The sequence below is a fragment of the Hipposideros armiger genome, unplaced genomic scaffold (assembly GCF_001890085.2).
Source record: "Hipposideros armiger isolate ML-2016 unplaced genomic scaffold, ASM189008v1 scaffold_579, whole genome shotgun sequence".
Classification (NCBI taxonomy): domain Eukaryota; kingdom Metazoa; phylum Chordata; class Mammalia; order Chiroptera; family Hipposideridae; genus Hipposideros; species Hipposideros armiger.
In genome coordinates, this window is record NW_017731929.1 from 1,094,108 (window position 1) to 1,116,605 (window position 22,498).

The window sequence follows — 22,498 nt, forward strand, 5'->3', positions numbered from 1 at the left end:
CCTTTTTCAGTTCTAAAAATTCAGCAAACCATATAAAACTACATACTCATGGAATCGCACTAAAACCAAAAGTGTGTTTTCAAGGGAAGCTAGCAGGATTAAAAAGATTATGAGGAAGAAACTAGAGAATTATTATGAAATCAGTGTATCATGTTGATTGGATCATTTTAAATAGCTGTGATCTTTAAAATAAAAGATTGCCTTTTACTATAGCAATTGAAAATGCCATTAACTTTGCAAGCATTTAACTGTTTCTGGTCTCGGGATTTCATAATAGAATTTACTTCACATTAAGAAATAAAATTTTAGCCCTGTCCTCACCTTTCACAGTCTGTGAAAGCCAAGTTTCTTGTCCTGTCTTCTGCCCTTGCACCCTGGCAGGGGGCTGGTAGCTCAGTCTTCTAGCGGGAACCCCTTAAGTATCACAAAGAAGAAACCACATTGCATTGCCAGACTGGAAGAAGTGGCAGTCCCCCTGAAACAGAGTGGGAGAGCTGCACCCCTGTGAACTCCCCCCAGGACCAATTCCATCCCATGTCGATTTGTCTGGATGCAAACTCTGTTGATGTAAGTCGTGCTTTGGAGATAGAATCCTCTAATGGAAAAGATACACTAGAAGGTGCTGGAGATACTTCAGAAGTGATGGGTACTCAAGCAGGCTCCGTTGATGAAAAGAATGCCCAACAGTGAGAGAAGTAGAGCTGTGGTGTGGGACATGTACAAAATGGTTCACAGCAGACGCCTTTGGTATGATACCTCATCTTGCCTACCTTTCATGACCAACTACAGTTTTCACTGCAATGTGTGCCGTCATAGTGGGAATACCTATTTCCTCTGGAAGCAAGCAAACTTGAAGGAAATGTGCCTTAGTGCTTTGACCAACCTAACGTGGCAGGCTCAAAGACAGGCTGACCATCCGAAAACCATGTTCTCCAAAGATAAGAAGATTACACCATTTATAGGTAAATACTGGCAGTGCCTGATGACCATACAGAGACCTGGGAAAATGAATTGACCAAATAACATTGTTTAAATGATGAGTAAAGAAAGAGATGTATTTTTGATAAAGGAACACCCTGATCCTGGGAGTAAGAATCCAGAAGAAGATGTTCCAAAATTTGGACTTTTGGATCAGGATCTTAGTAACATTGTTCCTGCTTATGACAACGAAAAACAAAGTAGTGCTGTGTCTACCAGTGGGAATCTAAGTGGGGGAGTTGCAACAGGAAGCAGTGGGAAAGGAAGGGGAGCTAAGTGGAAACAGCAGGATGAAGGGTCCAAGGGACTACGAAGAAGGCCCAGAGTGACCCTTTGTTTTCTGCTCAGCGCCTTCCCCCTCATGGCTACCCACTGGAACACCGTTTAACAAAGATGGTCATCAGCATACTCTAGCTGAGCCCGATCCCCACGCCCTTGACCCTGAGAAGCCCGAACTTGACTGCTGGGCAGGAACACCTATTCCTGGCAACCTCTACAGAGCCTGCTTGTATGAATGGCTTTGTTAGCCCTACCTGATTGAACTCCCAGTTAAAGACCTCTGAGGACCATCTGACTGTAGTTGGAGAAAAGTGCTACTCTATGGTACTGGCTTCTCATGGGGTCCGAAAAGATACCTGGTACTTTGAAATCACGGTAGATGAGATGCCACCAGACACTGCTACTAGACTGGGTTGGTCTCAGCCGTTAGGTAACCTTCAAGCTCCCCTATAAGTGTATAAGTTTAGCTATTCTTGGCAGAGCAAAAGGGAACCAAGTTCTACCAGTCCACTGACAAACGCTATTCTGGCTATAGAGAGGGAGACGTCCTAGAATTCTATATCCATCTTCCTGAAGACACAGAGACAGCCAACTCATTGCCTGATACTTATAAAGATAAGGCTTTGATAAAGTTCAAGATTACTTGTATTTTAAAGAAAAAGAATTTGTGGGGCCGGCCGAGTGGCGCGATGGTTAAGAACTGGCTTGGGATGCCAGAGGGCTCCAGTTTGGATGCCACATATGAGGGCCAGTGACACTGCCCTCCACAGCTAAGATGCTGAACAACAGCTCAACCTGGAGCTGGGCTGCTGTGAGTCGCTGGTGATGGCGTAGGCTGCAGCCCCTGTGGCAGTGGGTTGCCATGGGCTACCGTATGTAGCCAGCAGCCCACGTGAGCGGCCAGCAGCCGCAGTGAGCGGCCGTCCAGAAAGCTGGCGACTGATTGCCTCACCTGGGAAGAGTGCAATGATGGTGCCAACTTGGGCCAGTGAAGCAACGTCCTCCACAACTAAACAAAAGAACGAAAGGACAGCAACTTGTCTGTTCCCCTTCCCCCAATTCCCCAACGCTGTTCCCATCCCCCCAATTCCCCAATAAAAATCTTTAAAAAAAAAAAAAAGAATTTGTGGATAAAGCAGAGAAGAGCCTAAAGCAGACTCCCCATAGTGAAATAACATTTTATAAAAATGGTGTCAATCAAGGTGTGGCTTACAAAGATATTTTTGAGGGGGTTTACTTTCCGGCCATCTCACTGTACAAGAGCAGCACGGTCTCCATTAACTTTGGACCGTGTTTCAGTTGTCCTCCAAAAGATCTCACTTACCGCCCTATAAGTGACATGGGCTGGGGCGCTGTCATATATCATACTCTGGCTGATGTCTTAATGTCCTGTGGAAACAGAAGTGGATGGGAGGCACAGTCAGCTGTGGGAATCCTGACCAGGTTTCTCTTTGCAGGCATGGACTTTCTGGGGAATAATATTGAGGATTTTGTTTTTGTTTTTTAACTGTTGCAAATGTTATACCAAAGATACTGCAGATCACAGCCTCTGCTGTTAGCAAGTGAAAAGGCTGGGTGGACTACGAGAGATTCTCCTCCTTTCAGCACTCTCCCTGCCTCTGGTGACTGCTTTTATTTTGTGTCCCAGAAGCCAACAATTGCTGACGCTAGGATCCCATAAGCTCCCTATGAAACTGGTGCTGTACCATGTACCCCACCACTGGGACTTGTTATCTTACTGTGTTTTCTAAGGAGTGGATAATTGTTGTCCAAGTAGCTAATTTATTTAAAGACAAAGACATTTTTCCCCCTGTGGGCATTGACTCCATTCCACCTGATTTCCAAGGAAGCAGTGGGCCTGTTTCTAAGAACAGCTGGAATCAATGGCTTTACATTCCAAACCAATCTAAGAGCTCTTTCCTTGTGGTGTAGGATTATTTTATTAATTTTGAGATATCTTTTTGAACACTGGAATTTCTGAAACTACTAGACCTCTAGAACTATAATTTACTTGCAATAACAATTAGAAACTCTTCTCAAATAAAACTTGTGTTCAAGTGAAAATAAATAAATAAATAAATAAATAAATAAAATTTTAAATCATTCTAGGCTATGTTTTCCCCAAAACATATTTTGATTGTTCATTAAACATCAAGAAAATGGGCAGACCTGAATCTTGTGGACTGCACAGCTAAGGATTTATGGGGCTAAATGGGTACTGTCCCTAATAATCTATAATTTTTCAGACAAAAAGATGCAAATCAATGAGAAGAAAGATTGATTGCCATTTTCCTAAATTAGAACTCTTAGTAACAAGTGACAGAAACACATATCAAACTGTGTAAGAAGAGAGAAAGAGGGAGAGAGGGAGAGAGAAAGAGAGAGACAGAGAGAGAGAGAGAGAGAAAGAGAGAGAGAGAGAAAACACCAAGAGAAATTTATTGACTTAATTATCTGAGTAGTACAGAGGTAGCTTTCATTTTGGCCATGGCCATGTCCAGGGTTTGAGGTGATGATATTAGGGTTAAGTTTTCCTCCATTTCTTTATTCATATTTTTTTCTGTATTGGCTTCACAAAAAGACACTGAAAGGCATTTTCTAGACTGTGGAACTTCTAAGCTCTACAGAGACTTATATCCTCCCAGCTTCAAATCAAGCAAATAAGCAGGGAGGGAGGATGACAGGAAAGGAGCATGGGACATTGGGAGGGAGGGAAGAAAGGAAGCTTGTTTCCTGTGACCCCAACAAATGTCCCCAAATTGAGTCTCGTTGGTCTAGTTGGGGTAATGTGACCTATGTCTAGCCTCATTTTGGCTAGTTCTAGAGCATATGTATATCAACCCAGGCATCAGAAGGTCCAGAAGAGGGGATCAAGTCCTACCCAAACATCATGTTATTTGTTTACAATCACTGTAACTATGTATATGTTTCTTCTAGTTCTTGCCTGGCTCGCCACCATTCATGTTTAAATTCTGCTTTTGGGTAAATCGCTCCTATGTAATCAGTCAGCTTGTATTGTTATGCCAGCGATACACACCTAGCTTTATCTCTTTCTCAAGCTTATCACAACTTGGCTTGCTGTATATTAAAATTTGACTCTGCAGGGAACACCAGGATAATTTGGGTTGTTGCAGGCAAGGAAAATATGTGGCGGAGATAACATCACTGGGGAGATAATGTTAGTTTGCTTTGAGGGATGAGTCTGATTCTTTCATGTATGGGGCTTATTTGGATTTTAACATTTGCTGTTGCTAGAGCACAGCTATAGAAAACTTTGGGGCATAGTACAAGCTCGTCTTTCTGTTATTAACAGATAATGGGAGGAAAATATTAGTCTATTCAGTGAATTTGTCTGTTTATGAACATACTTTGTGTTTCCTGACACAAATGGCAAGGGTCAGTAAAGTGGCCACGTCAGCAATACTGCCTCCAGAAGCTTCTCAAGGCAGGACATTAGCACCATGTATCATGGCAATGAGAAGAATGAGGATTTGGAATTATAAAACTGGGTTTGTGTCTTGGTCCTACACTTACTATTTGTAGGGTCCTGGGCAATCTACTTAACCATCACGTCAGCCTCCATTTCTTTACCTATAAAAGGAGAATAACAACATATGCCCTACCTAACTAGCTTAGTCCATTCCAGACTGCTGCAACAAAATACCACTTATAAACAGCAGAAATTTATTTTCACAGTGTTGAAACCTAGAAGTACAAGATCATGGTGCCAGCATGGTCAGGTGAGGGCCTTCTTCCATGTCGCAGACTTCTCATGTGTCCCTACATGGACGAAGGGGCTAAGAAGCTCTCTGGAGCCTCTTTTACAAGGGCTCCACCCTCATGACATAACCACCTCCCAAAGGCCCGACCGCCTACTACCATCATCTTTGGCGGTTAGGATTTCAACATATGAATTGGGGAAGGCGGGTACACAAACATTCAGACTATAACACTAATTTACAGGGCCAGTTTGAGGTTCAAATGGATTAAAGCACTTATTATATTATACTTATGCCATTCATCCCCATGTCTCTTTTATAAATGAATAAAGCACTTAGTCACACTCATCCCGATGTCTCTCCTATAAATGAAATGCCTCACAGGTCATGTCTTATTCATCTTTGAAAGTTTCAGCATCTAACTCTGCACTTGGAAGTCAAAGTATGCTCAACAAATGTTTATTGGCCAAACAGATAAATATATGAGCAAATGATCAAACAGATGAACGAATGAATGATAGCCATAGCTAGAGGAAAATAGAAAATATCGTTCAGCACTGGTTTCGGGAAGTTCTGGGAGTCAACAATATTTTAACAGTATTTCAGAGCTTAGAATCTCTGTATTTAATGCTGATTTTTTTTTCCTGTGCTTCTCTTAGTAGAAAAGAAACTGAATATCAAGATTTGGAAATAACAGTAAATCTCTTAGTAAAGAAACAGCAAAGAAAATTACTGCTCTCCTAGCTCAAAGAAAACATTAATTAAAAGTAAGACATGGGCAAGAAGTAAAATGGAGAACTTGTAAAAGTAAATTGTATTATAGTTAACACTTAGTAATTACTCTGAATTTCAGAGCACGACTGTCTTGTTGTAGAGGCCCTTGAATTATTTAAAGTATTTCTGAAGGAAGCCTTTTAAATCCCTGGAGAGGACTTTTTTACCTTTTTATAAAGGCTCCTTTCACCTCATTCAGATTCTCTGCACAAGTTCAATGATAGAGCACATATGATCTGTAGTCTGGGAAAATGGGAATGGGTTTAGTAGTTAAACCTGAGACTAACTATCCTGCTTATTTACAGTGATGTCTATTGGTGGTGGTGGGAGATGAGAGGGGGTCTCCACTATGGAAAAATATTCTATGTGTGTGATTATGTGGTCTCCAAAAATGTGCATCTTTTTTTAATTGTTCCTATTGAGAAAAACAGTTATCTGATTATTGTTTTTAAATCATGGCAAACATAGATTCCAATATCCATACAAAATTTTGTAGGTGGTTTCAATAGGAGAGTAAGTATCCTGGGGGGATAAAAGTGGTGCAGAAGGATTTTGAGACAGGTACAATAATGTATTATACTCTTCTTCTTGGTGCTGATTAAACACATTTGTGTTCTACTCTTCATGGCAATAACTACATAGAATGCATCATAGAAATATCTCATATGTTTATCCAGCCACAAGTACAAACGTGAAACAGATTTCCACCAAGAACCTCTGCAGTTTGTGTCAGGGAAGAGGAATACATGGGACTAGAAAGAAGTTTCCAACTATGATCACCTTAGGATTTTACCAAAATACCTTGGGAGGTGTTTCTCAGCTCTGTGCCTATGATTTAGGACCTGGAGGTGGTAGGACAATAGACTAAATCTTGGTTTCGCCCCCACTAGAAATAGTCTGTTTCAGCTTCCAAGAACAGAGTACAGGAAAGAAACTAAAGTCACCACAATTTCTTGACTAGTAGCAAAGCCAATAGTCTACTGGGGGCAAGGATAGGGTTCTTCATCACCCCTTTCCATCCATGGACATACGCACTGGGTTTGCTCGAGAAGCCAACCAGTAATGAATTCATTACAGAAGTAAACTTAGCAATCCAATAGAAATGAGCAAAGAACATGAACTCAGAGTTCCCAAAACAAAAGCAAATGGCTTTGAAACACATGAAAACAAACTAGATCTCTGTAATAAAGAAAACAAGACAAAATGAAGCTATAGTGGAATACTATTTTCCTGTGGCAGATTGCATAAGACCCAAACACTTTATGGTTCATTGGATGGATGAGGTTGAAGGCAATGGAAATTGATAAAATTCTTTGGAAGTCAATTTGAAAATATCTACCGAAATGTTGAGTGAACATAGCAAAATTCACACATCTCTAGGACTTTCCTTATAATCATCCTAATGTGGAAAAACATATGTACGATATTTATTACAGCACTGAATACTATTTGTAACAACAAAGAAATGCTGACAATCTAAACATCCGAAAATAGCAAAAAGCTTAAATAAACTAAACATTTGTACCATGGAATATCATGCAGTCACTAAGAAGAGAAAGGTTCTGATACGGACTAATTTCCAAGATATTTTGTTAAATGAAATAAGTAAATGCAGGACAGTGTGCAGATAGTTTTCCGCCTTCCCCCATTCGCTGTCCTCTAGCCATCCTGGCCTTCCTCTCCATCAGATATGCCAAGCTCATTTCAGCCTCTGGACATTTGCACTTGCTACCACCTCTGTCCAGAATGCCTTCCCGATTTTCACATAGGTGCCTTCTGTTTATCTTTCAGGTCTTCATGCAAATTCCTTCTCCTTAAAGAGGTGTCCCAGCTACTGGTAGCCATGTCTTATTGAAATAATCAGCCTGCTTTGCTTGAAACAGTGAGATATTGCTAATATGTTTGTGAAGTAGAGTCCATAATAGCTAGAGTGCCCCACCTTCATCACTCGTATTGAGTCACCCTGTTTAATTTCTTTCGTAAGACATGGCACTACTTGAAGAATCTCATTTTAAAAGTTGTTTTATATGTTTATTATTTATTCTTCCTGTTGGCACAAACCAACTCATTAGGACTTAAGGTCCATAAGGACAGGGATTTTGCTGTGTCCTTCCCAATGCCTCCAACATCGGGAGCTGTGCCAAATACAGAGTAGGCTGTCAACAAATGTTGAATGAATGAATGTGTTACCTACACCTTTATGAGTATATGCAAAAAATGTTTCTGGAAAGTACTCAAAATAATGTTAGGTTGCTTCTTCCAGGAAAGGAATAGGAAGGAAACTCATGTTCTGGTTTCAGCATGAGAGAGAAACGGTGTGACACATCATGCCTGACTTAGGTCTGCTCGTAGGCAAGGAGGTGTTGCTTTGCTCTTGCAGGGCCATCAGTATCACACCTCCTTAAGAGCCTTCATTTTAGATTCATATGAGAATTACGTATCTGCTGTGAAAGCAGAGTTGTTCCCTCAAAAATCGAGGAATATTCAGAAGCCATTTCTCAGCTCCAAGCCCACCTTCTATATAAGAGATGAGTTTGGAAGTGCTGGCAGGAACCAGATCCTGTAGGGCTATGGTACAGAGTCTGAATTTGATTTCCATCCAAGCCCACCTCGGTAAATTGCACCTCTATTCTTTCTACATAGGGGGCCTGGGGTGACTGAACCACATCTCCAAGCCTCCCTTGATAGCTGGCTTTCCATTAAGTTCCACTAAAAGGAATCACCAGCGGAATAGTAGAAGTAGCAAGGAGGGAAGGACAGGCCTATTTCCTATTTTCTTCTTCCTGTTAACATCTTCAATAACTGCCCACAGTTGGCTATCACTTCCACCTTCTTCCAGCGCTCAGAGTTCCATTCTTACCCAGCTGCCTAGTAGCAGCCAAGCCCAGACCCTTGGCAGCCCTGGTCGGAGGCACACTGCATTCCCTTACCAACTGTGCTTCTCCTCCTGAGCCCTGGGAGAACCCCTGGGCCATTCCCTTCTTCAGACTTTCAAGCACCAGTTGCATGGAATTTTCTCCTAGAAGCCAAAGCACTAGTTCTGCATGGACCCTCCTCTTAGCTCACAGGTTCTGATTAAGGGCCTGTTTTCTATGCTCTCCAGGCTTCAGAGTGGTAGCTGGTTCAGACTGTCATTAATCTCTGGGCATCTCAGCAAGCTTTCTGACTTCTGCATAACTAATTCCCTGTAATTCTAACTATTAAGGTGTCTATTTTCCTTCCTGCAACACCACCAATGCAATATTTGTCCTGGGCCTTCTTCTCTTGGTTTACAGTTTTCCCCTGGGTGACCTTCATTTATCTTGACCCATTTATACACCTCAAGATGCATATTTAACTTCCTATTTTCAATTTACATCTGAAAGCCTAACAGACACCTTAAATGTATTTTGTCAAAAAAGTGAATGTCTGGTACACCAATCTATTCCTCTGCCATAATTCCCCATCTCAGTAAATGGCACCTCAATCCCATCATTTGCTCAATCCAAAATCCTAGACATCATCCTTGCTTTCTATCCTTCCCTGATTATTCATATCCAGTGCATCAATATCATCTTGGTTCCATCTCCAAAACCAAGCATCCTGTCTATTCCGTTCTCTTATGTCATTATTCCTGTATAGATCATTATCACTTTGACAACTACTGTTGTCTTCTGCGTAGTCTCATCGTTCAACTCTTGCCTTCCTAGAGTTGTTTTCCTACGTCATAGCCATAATAATATTTTTAAAGTGTAAGTCACAATGAAAATTAAACCCAGGCTCCTTACCATAGGCCCATAGGATCTGGTTTCTGCCAGCATGTCCAAACTCATCTACTATAACTGTCTGTTTGCACTAACTTTGCTCTGGCCTAGACTCTTGTCTAGAGGCCTCTTTTGTCTTGTGTTACATCAAACTCTTTACAGACTGAGGTCCTCTGAATTCACTGCCTCTTCTACTAAGAAGCTTCTCCTACTGGTTGTTCACATGGTCTCAGTTCTCATATCATATATTTAGGAAGGCTTTTCCTGACCACCAAATCTAGGGTGGCCTTCCTCCCCTAATTCCTCTCTATTACAATTTATCTCCTTCATACTCTTATCTTGATTATCTGTTCTTTCCTTTGTTCATTGTCCAACTAAATGGGGTAGGGCCTTACTCTACTGTTGTGCCTCCAACACCTCCAGCACCTGGAACAGTCTCTAGTCCCTAAGAAATGCTCAGTAAATATTTGCTGACTGGATGAATAAATGAAACTGGAAGAGGATTTTAATATCCTCTTATTTAAAGTACTCCTATATCCAAGTCCTTACATACTTTCAAGTATTTAAACATTTCGGCTACATTGGAATGGGAATCTGTAGAAGAATTAGATTTGTCTCCCATTTACTCTCCTTTCCTATCACACAACCCATTTAATTTCTTGAGGAAAATTAGCTTATAGGATCAAGACTTGATGGCATGGCTTGTGCCTTCTTTGGATAAGTAATACATGAATAGAAGCCAGAGATGAAGATACACCAGAATCTAGGAGATTTTCACAACCACAAGATTCATGGCCTTTAAAAATATGTAGAACAAGATGAAACAAATGTTTTCAGTAGATGCTCAGGTGCTCTTTTCTAAAAATAACATAAGTAACTACAAATCAATGTTTAAAGCCAGATGGTTAATGAAGGCCAGCCGGGGAAACTCCTATAATTCATAGTAATGAGTATGGTAATGAGCTCCCATTATGAACCAAACTGCAGCATGACACACTGTATCTATTTCAAATAACAGTAATTTGATTGTTTCATATTTTTCAAAGCTCCAAAGCTTCATTTATGAGGGGGTAAAAATACGTTAGAAAGCCTGATTGATGGAGTTAATCATGCCCAGTTAGTTACATAGAAGAATGCCTACATTTTAACAAGACCCGTCCAAATGTCTGATGTCATCAGAAAGAAAACAATAATCAAATCCAAATAAAAGTTAAAATCTTTCAAAACGTGAAAGGAGTTCATTACTATAGCTGAAATGTTTTTCCCTCAACTCTTTAATGTCTCTACAAATAGGACCCTAGGAAAGATATGTTCTGTTAAACAGAATGCTTTAAGGACTCTGTCATAGAAAAATGCCAGGGATTGAATTTTATTTTAGTGTCAAAAGCAGATATTTATTTTTACACTTACAGTTCACCTTGATCTCAGGGAGGGAGTCCAAAAAGGCATTTTCTGTTACCTAAAGTGATATGAGCAGGAGCATATTGCATATGCAGACCACTGAAGATGATTACATGGAGCCACCCTGCTGTTGGGAGACATGTCACACTGGGCCACCTTCTTGAAAAAGGATAGAATGCTTGGGGTTGAGTATTGAGAAAAGAAGGGCTTTACTATCCATCATCATTTCCATCTAATGTAAAGTCAGCTGCTCACTCATTGTATGTTTGGAATGCAAGCCATTACGATGGATGTGTATGTTTGATGCTTCATATTTTTATGTTATTTCTACTAAACTATTATTTGCTCTTAAGAATTCTAAAGCGTAATTTTCCCCAAAATATGACAAAACTATAGATAGGCAAGCTTGGAGAAATTCTGGTCTCCTGTAAGATTTCTGAGTAGACATCAGTTATATTTACTGAGGACTGGAATTTTATTCTCTAAGGTGTATAAACAGAGGCTCTCTAGCCTGGGAACAAAAAGACAAAATTAAAGGTGTGAGTACTATATTGAAAATTGGAGAATTAAGTAAATATAACCATCTTTCCCAACTCACCTCCCCATATGTTGGTAGCCAGTCCTTCACCATCCAGGGAGGGGATTAAAGGTCTCTGGAAAATAATAACAACACAAGAGGAAGATATAAAGATGCTAATATCAGAAATTTCTTAAGTAAATAGCTCAAACTGATCACCCTTCAATGAAATTCACAATCTATAAGGCACACTGATACATTCAAAGTGGCCTGTGAGGTATTTAAAATACAACAAAATATAAAAAGACAATATATGTCAGATATGAGAAGTCAATAATATGTATGCATATATAATTATTTATGAAATATTAGAAGACAGTACTATGAAATATGAGAAGACAATGGAGGCTTATCAGACATTGGAAGTCAGCATATGATTTGAATGATAGAGGCCAAAAAATTTGATTTCAAGCAACTTGGAGAGAATAGACTATGCCAGAAAAAGAAAACCTAAAAATAAAAACAAAACAGTATTAGCATCTACAGAGATGAAAGATTATGCATCCAAAACCAAGAACAGAATACTATTATAAAGATTCCATTCATTCAGATTTCAAAGAAGAGCTTTTACAAATGAAAAACATAGTTAAAAATGAAAATTAAATACAGCTATTCAGGAATACTCTTAAGAGAAGATTTAGACAATCGTTGAAGAGTGGGGTTGAACAGTGATTAAACAAATAAAAAAATGAAGCAAATGAAAACATAACTCCAGGGAAAACAAAATGTGCACAGGAAAGGAATAATGTTCATTGTTTACTACATGTCTCGGCTAAAAATAGAACTACACGGTCATAATAAAGTATTAATATGTAATATTAATTTCACCAAAATTACAATATGATTCTACTGGAGGAAAGGGAATAAGGAAACTGTGAATATGAGAATGGAGTGGGAAGCCAGTGAAAGATACATAGTCTCACAGCGGAAGTCAGTTAATGGCAGGAACTGAAAATCAAGAAATAGCAATGGAGAGTGCTACTTAGAGTCATGAGCTAAAGGACAACATAATTAGGTAAAAGAGAAGAAAGTGATTAATTCTGGGGAGGACAAAAAGTTGAGGAAGGGTGGAGCAATGCTGTGTTTTATAGGAAACCTTGTAAACTACGGGAATCTTCAGATGTTGTATTTGATTAACCTTAATAATACTAAAAACTAAAAGGAAAAGAGGATGAGACAAGGTGGAGGCATTGATAGGCTTCAGTGAACAGTGACTACGGGGAAAAGAGACCTGGGTTGGTGAAGATTAGCGCATTCCTGTGCGTCTCCAAGGTGGTGACACATGGGAAGAAGAGAGGAGGTCAATCCCGCGTGGTGTGCACAGGCACATGCGTGGCTCAGCATAAGAGTCATCGATGGGGCTTAAAGATCCTTGGCCTTCAGATGTGTCGTTTGTTCATTCCTGGCTCTGCCTCTATGTAGATGGGCAACCTTGGGTGACCAAGTCAGCTACTCACTGCACACCCTGACAACCCTAACTGTTTCTCATTCATTTTGTATTCTTCAGTTTGGAGAACGTAAGCACCCAGGTGCTTCTCTATAGATTATTTGGGTTGTTTTATTTCCTTTGGGAAAATGTTTCTATATTTAAACACATATATAAAAAATATAAAATACATTTTTCTAGGATAACTTGTTTGGAAACTGACAAGACATAGAGATAGTCCCAAGTAATCATCACATAGAGCTTTTTACATAATAATCTAAACAAGTCTAAAATAGTTTTGAAATTTCTCTGTTGTAATCACCTTGAAAGTCCAATTCACTTTTAAAAGTTTGTGACTGCTTTTTGAATTACAAAGTATACACTTCCTTTTTCTGAAAATTTTGAGAAATACAGAAACACATACAGAATCAATGTTAATCCTACCACTCAGAAATAATCATAAAAGAGTTTGGGTATATTCTACAGTTATTTTTTATTTACCTACCTATGCATGTACACTCTTTACAAATTTGGAGATATGCTGCATATTTTGTAACCTGAATGTTTCAATCAATATGTTATAAATATTTTCCCTTATCATTAAATATTATTGTTACTGTCATATTAATGGCTTCATAGTGTTCAACAGATGTATGATAATTTATCATCAAGTATATCTTATGCGTATGTTTTCCATTTTTTTTTAATAAATAACACTATAGTGAATAACTTGTACATAACTTTTTATAAACCTAGTTATTTCATTGGCAGTAGAATTTCACTTCCTAGATGTTACTTTAATTCCTAGAGGTAGAATTTCTGGGGAAAAAAAGAGGATGTACCTTTTTTAAACCCTTATTCCTACCAAATTTGTCTTCAAATAACTTTTTCACCAGCAGCCCACATTTCATACTTTTGAATATTGTCCCAACTGACAAAGCTTAATTCTTTACTAAATCTCCTACTTCCAACTATAGATTATAAACTCTTTGAGCTTGGAGACTACTTCCTAAAAATGTATCTTTTGTATTCTCCAAAACATCAAGAAAAAGTAATTTTATATTAGTACCCAATAAATAAGGTCAGTGACCAAACTGAGTGATAATGTTTGAGTCAAAATAATATGACTATAAAGTAATAACATTGATTGTGTACATTGGCAACAGTCTTTGAAGAACTAACATATCCTCGCTCATAAGCATAGAGAGCAACTATCACAGAAGACAAAAGGGGTTTACGTGTTTCCTCTGGTGGCTTCATCAAGTTGGTGGCTCTTTTTTCAGATTAGTCAGAGGTGACATTCATTCAAAGGAATCCCAAAAGAATAGAACGTGCAGATGATGATAGAAGTGCGTGCTGGTCTCTCATAATGAGACAAAATTGAAGTACATATATAAACATAGATGAATAAAGTAAAAATCCTCAGTGAAAAGCCTCAGGGAAAAATAAGCATTGCTTTTTGTTCTTTTTAATTGCCCTTTGCTGAAAAAGAGTGCAATTAAATTCTAAAAGTGGATTGCAAGAAAAGCTTCCTTCAGCTGTAAGAGCGCTATTCAGATATTGTTCTCAACACCGAACTGTGTATTTTCTGTGTTTGCACTGAGGTAGGACAAACAGATGATTGACTTATACCAGTCCAGGTCAGGAAGGAGGTGGTGAGAAGTCAGAAACAGCTGTTACAGATAACCTGTGTCAGGTCCAGGTAAAAGGCCAATTATCTCCCTCACATTCAAGGGAAATAGGGCTCCACCTACCATTAATCTGTTCAGTCTTTGGAAAGCCCTGGGGTTTCACCTTGCCTGCCTGTCCCACTAAAGTCATTGTCACTGATTTTACCTGGAGCTTCTCCCTCAGTGCTGGGTTACACAGAGGCTTTCTGTCATTGATAACTTCTTCCCTTATCCAACTTGACTATCTCCTGGGTCAAGCCAACCGAGGGTGCTTTTGGAAGAAACCAAGCTCTTGCCGTGGTGAAAAAGAGAAAGCAGCTGTTTTTCTTGCTTTCTGCACAGGCAGAGTGATGGCAGGCTGCACATGCACAGCTCAGTCTCTAAGGGGCACACTTGTGAAGAAATGGGCTTGAAGGTGCCTCTTGAACTGTATTTACACCTCTGTGGATAGCGCTGAGGTCTCTGAGTTAGTAAAATTCAGTCCTATCGTCAAAATTGTGGAGAGGACCAAGTTTGTCTCCAGTTGAATAATAATAATAATAATAATAATAATAATAATAATAATAATAATAATAATAATAGAGATTTTTCAGTACCTACTCCAGTTCAGGTACCATAATTAGGTGTTTTTACTTGCCTCAGCTTATTTAAATCTGACAGCATTCCAGGGAAGAGAGCTATTTCCACTTTAACAAATGAAGGAGCTGAGCTAAAAGAGAGGAAGTAATACATTCAAAATCAACCAGTTAGTAAATGGAAAAGGAAGTAAAAATGTAACCTTGAGTCTCATTAATACTAAAATCCCTTTTAATGTACTCTCCCCATTTTCTACTTGCTTCTTGATATCCCCTCTTTTCTGAGCTTTTGCTATTCAAGTTGACTTTCAGTCAGCTACTATGTTAGAAGGAATTTAATAATATAATTCACAGTATGTATACTACCTTTTTAAGTTTTGGTTGCATTTGAGTAGGAAACAACCATGGAATGAAATTGCAATGGTGAAAATTTAGATATCGCTGACAGTTTGATACAGAAGATACTTCACAATTATAGTATCAGAAAAGGAGGCTGAGGTTTCTAGCGCAACACATAATAGTCTCAAGTCTGGAAGATCCTGAAGTCAGAGGCTACATGTCTTTGTCCATCTCTGTTGTAGTGACATGGACAGAACATGCTTGAAAAATATCTTCTGAAGAGAATGATGAAAATCTGTGTCAGGGTTTTAAGGAGAAAATATATCTGAAGGGGAAGATGGTAGCAGAATAAAAATTCCTTTGTATGAACATCAGTGTAATTTGTGTCTTTTATCCAGCCTCTCAAAAATATAACTATAAATATAAAACCTCACCTATCTCTTTCAACCCTCATTCATTAACATGAACGCTCAACATAATTGAGTACTAGTGGAAATGAAACATTTTTCTTGTCACTAGATAAAGAAATTCTGTCATGCAATCCTCTTTGAGTATATATTCTGGTAATGCAAAAATAAATTGTGGATTCAAAGTAAAAGAAATTTATTTTTTCCTGAGTTTACATTAATAAGTTGTTAGCTCAGGCCTTATATTGAATGTGCAATTCAAAAGTTTATAGAGCAGATATTCAGCACCCAGGGAAAAAGTGCATGAGATCTGAGCCAGCAGAGAACACATCCTCAAAACTAAAACAAACATTCTTTGAACATTCAATATGTATAAAACTCTGAGCTAGACAGTGAAAAAATAAAAGGTAGAAGGTCTTAAGATCTACTTTGGGAGACACACTATGTCTATTCACCCACCTACAAAATTATGAGAGAACAAAAGCAAACTATGATGCCATTTTGCTGCATGTCTTCCTTAAGCAACTTCAGTTCATCCTGTGTCTCTATGATGTTATATAATTATCCTTGCTTATGAAACGTAATATGTTGTATTCTTGCACCTTTGAACTTATTTCCTAGCGTGGAAAATAAAGCCAGGGTTTTATCACAATGATTAATAAACAACTCACTTTTTTCTTTTAAGAAAAAATCTTTTGAGATAGTTTTAGACTTGTAGGAGAGTTGAAAAGTAGTTCAGAGAGTTCCTGTGCACACTTTCTTCAGCTTCTCTTAATGTTAAGACCTTACATAAGCAAAGAGATAAGAGTACTTATCTCTAAACTAGGAAATTACCATTGGTACTATGTTACCAAACTGCAGACTTTGTTCAGATTATACTAGTTTTTCTATTAATGTCCTTTTTTTTTATGTTCCAGGATCTAATTCAGGATTCCACACTGCATTTGGTGTGTCATGCATTCCTAGTCTGTTCCAATCTTTGACAGTTCTTCAGTCTTTTGTTGTCTTTCATTACCTTGAGGCTTTAAAATTTATTTTTCAGTTATAGTTTACACACTATTATTAGTTTCAGGTGTGCAACATAGTAATTAGACCTTTATATATTTATATATCTTATAAAGTGATCCCAATAAGTCTAGTATCCATCTGATACCATACACAGTTATTACAATAGTATGATTATATTGATTATATTCCCTATGCTGTACTTTACATCCCCATGACTATTTTTATAACTGGCAATTTGTACTTCTTAACCCCTTTTGCATTTTTCACCCATCCCCACACATACCCCTCCCATCTGGATACTATCAGTTTGTTCTCTGTATCTGTGAGTTTGTTTCTGTTTTGTTTGCTCATTTATTTTGTTTTTTAGATTCCACACATAATTGAAATCATATGGTAATTGTCTTTCTCTGTCTGACTTATTTCACTTAGCATAATATGCTCTAAGTCCCTCCACATTGTCGCAAATGGTAAGATTTCATTCTTTTTTTATGGCAGAGTAATATTCCATTGTGTGTGTATGTGTGTGTGTGTGTGTGTGTATGTGCACGCGCGTGCATGTGTATATGTGTACGTGTCCATGTACACCAGTTCTTTATCCAATCATCTATCGATGGACACCTAGGTTGCTTCTATATCTTGACTATTGTAAATAATGATGCAATTAACAGGGGGGTGCATATACCTTTTCAAATTAGTGTTTTGGATTTCTTCAGATAAATATCCAGAAGTAGAACTGCTGGGTTGTATGGCAGTTCTATTTTTAGTTTTTTAAGGAAACTGTATACTGTTTTCCACAGTGGCTACACCAATTTGTAACCCCACCAACAGTGCACAAGGGTTCTCGTTTCTCCACATTCTCGCCAACACTTGTTGTTTATTGATTTATTGATGATGGCTATTCTAAAAGGTGCAAGATATATCTCATTGTGGTTTTGATTTGCGTTTCCCTGATGTTGAGCATTTTTCATGTGCCTGTTGTCCATCTGTGTGTCCTCTTTTGAGAAATGTTTATTCATGTCCAATGCCCATTTTTTATTTTGTAGAATATTTTTAAATTGGATTTGTTTAAAGTTTCCTCAGGCTTAGACTGAGAGTATGCATTATTAGAAAGAATATCACAAAAGTGGTGTGCACATCATCACTGTATCATATCAGGGAATACATGGTATGGGTATGTCTTATTGGTGATGTTAATCTTGGATAAGGCTGTGTCTGCCAGCTTTCCCCACTGCAACTCTCCCTTTGTCATTAATAAGTATTTACTTATAATAGAAATACTTTAAATTTTTCAAATGTTCTATTTCTCCTTTAATTTCACCCACTACACAACTCGCTTCTGAAGAAAAGGCAAACATAATCCATATACAGGAGAATCCCAGTAGTGACACCTAAAGCCAGAGTGATTGGTAGCTGTTATGATAGTCCTAAAGTTGAGAATCTTCAAATTGCTAAATACAGGGCACATGAAACCAAAAGCACTCTCAAAAAGGCATAAGGAGTCAAACAACTTACCATTAGCACCAAAAACCCTCCTCTTTTCAATAATTCAAGGGCAGAGCTAAAATAAACAGACAAATTATGAAGAGAAACAGAAGGAATTCCAGACAGGTTCCATAGTTATCAGAACTACATTATCGTTTGTATTTCTTGACTCATTTTTGCTTCAGTAAGTTACATGTTTCATAGATGATTTAAAAATTGTATTTTCTGTGTTCCTTAGATCAAGTGCATACAGAACTATAGGTTTTGGCATTTTTGAGTCATAAAACTTTGGCAGACTATTGAATGCCACTTGTATGATTGGTTTATTAATTTGCTCTTAACAATCAATTATGATACTGCAAGGTCTCTATTCAAATTACACTGTAAAATATGCTATCAGAATGATTTCTATACCAACTGCCCTAGCTGTAACAGGAAAAAATTTGTGAACCCTGTCTTTGAAGAATTGACATCACCCTCCAAAAGTCCCAACTGAATTAACTGTAGCATATACAAAGGAATGTCATAATAGGTAGTTTATCACATGAGAAAAAGCAATTTGAAATTAATTCATGTAAAATATCAAAATACCTATATTATTATGACCCAATTATGTATTTTTTTTCTGAAACAGTAATAGCATCAATATCCAACATATAAGGCCTGATCAAACAATACAGTGAATGTTTATTTTTTTATTTTTTTAAGGTTTTATTGGGGAATTGGGGGAAGGAACAGCATTGGGGAATCCGAGAAGGGGAACAGACAAGTTGCTGTCCTTTTGTTCTTCAGTCTAGTTGTGGAGGACGTGGCTTCACTGGCCCAAGTTGGCATCATCATTGCGCTCTTCTTGGCTGAGGCAGATTGGTCACGGGCCATTGAACGGCTGCTCATGGCAGCTGCTGGCCACTCACAGTAGCCCAGCTCCAGGTCGAACTATTGTTCACCATCTTAGCTGTAGAGGGTGCAGCGTCTCTGGTCCTCATGTGGGATTCAAACCAGGGCCCTGCTGCTCAGAGCTGGTGGCGTCCCAAGCCAACTCTTAACCAACGAGCAACTCAGCCGGCCCAATACAGTGAATGTTTAAATTAAAAAAATTATTATAGTAAAAGACATATTGCCATTAATTCCCCTCAAAATACTGCCCCTCACTTTGAACACATTTATCCCATCGTTACTGCCACTTTCTGAAGCAGTTTTGGAAGTCCTCTTTGGGGAGTGTCTTTAGTTGCACTGTCGTGCCTACCTCGATGTCCTGAATCAATTCAAAACGTTTACCTTCCATGGTCATTTTGACTTTGGGGAAAAGCCAGAAGTTGCACGGTGCTAGAACCGGTGAAGGTGGGTGAGAACACACCATAAGGTTTTTATTTGACAGAAATTGCTGTATACTAGAAGCGATGTGTGACAGAGAGCATTGTCATGATGGAGGCTGATTTATGGCACACTTTAAAACACACCTTCTCTCACAACTGACTGACTGCACCAAACAAGTTGAAACTTGTCACACACTGTTACTAAGATTCGACATGCCACTTCCCATATTGAAGATCCCTGCCTTTCCTTTGGATGGCACTTGGCAGCTGCATTCACCATATTTTATGGTTGCAACAGAAAGGCCCTATGTCACACGTCACTTCTGGTATGGCAATTTCTGGCAAATAAACACATTATGGTGTGTCCTCATCACCGTATTCACCAGATCTGGCACCATGTGACTTCTGGCTCTTCCCCAAAGTCAAAATGATTCAGGACAACGAGGCAGCCAAAGCAGCACATCTAAAGGCACTAACAAAAGAGGACTTCCAGAACTGCTTCAGAAAGTGGGAAGAACGATGGGATAAGTGTGTTTAAAACAAGGGGGAGTATTTGTGGGGGATTAATGGCAATGTGTCTTTTACTGTAATAAATTTTTTTATTGAAACATTCACCCTATTGTTTGATCACACCTGTATATTTAATACTTTCTATGCACCAGTCACCAATTATTTAATTGTCACAGCTATATGAGGGATCAAGAATTGTGAATGACTTGAGATTTCACCCTACTTGCAAACTAACAAGATAGCCTGTCACAGTTTTATGGATGCTGACAGAAGACATAAGGCTCTTAGATCAGAGACAAAGGAATTCACTGCCCACAGAAATAGCAGTAACCAAAGTATCGGCATTTTCTTGGGCCAGTTCTCCAAGCCCCAATTCCCATAGGACAACAGGAAGAAGGTCAGGTAACACATGTGCACACTGTGGTTGCATTACAAGAGAAGGGCCCTAAATTTAGGGACGCTGACTCTTTTTAAATGAACAGTAAGCATGCCATTCTTTGCTCCAGAGGGAGACACTATCACTTTTTTTCAAGGCTATTTACTGTACAGACATCCTTGAACAAATAGGCCAGAACAAAGGCGATCAGTGCCTCTGCTTGCAGGACACACAGAAATGCAAGACGCTCATGCAGAATTGTCTCCCAACATAATATATGTACTATAATTATTCCTCTTACAAGTGAGGACCTTTAAGCTTAGAGAGACCTTAAGGAGCTATGAAAAACAGGCATATGGTTGTGCTTTTTTCATGGGAGTGTTTTAGTATTTACATGTGCCCCAGAAAGTGTTGCAAATTGCACCTGGGTGAGTTTGCAAACTGTACAGCAGTAGGGTTGGGCGTAAAGATGCACCTAAGATAAATTTTTCATTAGATATTTGGAAAAATAAATCGTGCTCATATTAATTTCCATATATAATTTAACACCTACGATGCTCAAGCAGTAAGTATGCCGCTATAGAAAAAATACACGTGTCCTAAAATTAGGCAGCGTCAAGTTGGAATTTCAGGCCTCTACATACTAACCTCACTGAGGCTCAGTTTCCTCATCTGTGAAATGGGAATCTCTGGGAGGGTCATTGTAGGAATTAAATGATATCCTGGATGTGAAGCTCCCAGGACAGTATTCTGGCACATAGTAAGTTTCCAACAGTAAAGAGCAATAAGAATGACTGATAGGATGATAGTTGCAAAGTGCCTTTAACTTCTGTTGCTCTCACAATTTGGAAAATTCAACAATAAATCAGAAAAAAGATAATCTATTTTTAAGCCCTGTTTTTCCACGTAAAAGCTTTTTCACGCATTAGAGGTGTGTCCAATTGAATTTAACTTTTTAATTCAAAGATTAATTTGAAACATGGGGTAAAACCTCTACAAGCTGTCAAAGCATTCACTTTTAGCATTGGGATGGATGTAGTTCTTTTAAAAGTTCTCCTAATATTTTTTTTGATGACGTGAAGCCAGAAAGCTTGTCACTTCCCTATGAATAGAATACAAATGTATGGTGGAAACTGGCACTGAGAGTTCAGTAATCTACATTTGCCATAATATGTGTCCTAGTGATCAATTCAAATTCAAAGGGCCCTGTGATTTTACATTAAGAGAACTGTGTTGTGTTAGAGACAGCTCTGTTGATCTTTTATCTGTTCACATGGAGAGGTGTTGGAAGATGAAATTGCATTTTACATTCACTTTAAAAGTTACGCTGCGACCATTAGATAAAAGCAAGAATAATTGCCTGCTCAGTGGGCAGGCTGCTACAGAGAAAGAAACACACTCATCGAACAGCCGTGTTTTTCAGCTTTGGCAGATGGGACATCACATTCTTTGGTGAGTTCCTCCACCCTGTAAAATTTAATGATTTGCCCTCCCTGCTGATTGCTGAACAAATTATGTCCACGATAGCTTGATGTCTGTTTGCTTTCGAAAGCCTCTCAGCTTTAACTAATAGTTGCAATCCGAATTAACAATAACCCAGGAAGTATGGAAATTATGGGTGTATTCTGGTAATTCACTCCAAACTAAGCTTGTTATCTGCATGAAATACAGCCAATGCTCTATGAATAATTCTCAAAAACGTTGAATTTAAAATGAGCACTGGGTAGGATAAACAGTAGTTGAATAATACTTAAACTCCACCATCTGGTATTTTAGTATTTTAACGTGAGCTGAATTTCTTGTATTAGGTGTTTATTTGAGATTCTTTCTGTATGGATTCTTTTCTTATGCAGAGGGAGCTCCATAAATTGGCAAGGAGTAAGAGTTATGAATCAGTGCATTTTTCTTTTATAGTAAT

General features: G+C 38.5%; 1 pseudogene; it reads left to right on the forward strand.

Annotated features, from left to right (window-relative positions):
- Window positions 1–534: 534 nt before the first annotated feature.
- LOC109371541 (set1/Ash2 histone methyltransferase complex subunit ASH2 pseudogene) lies at window positions 535–2,696 on the forward strand (annotated as a pseudogene).
- Window positions 2,697–22,498: the final 19,802 nt, after the last annotated feature.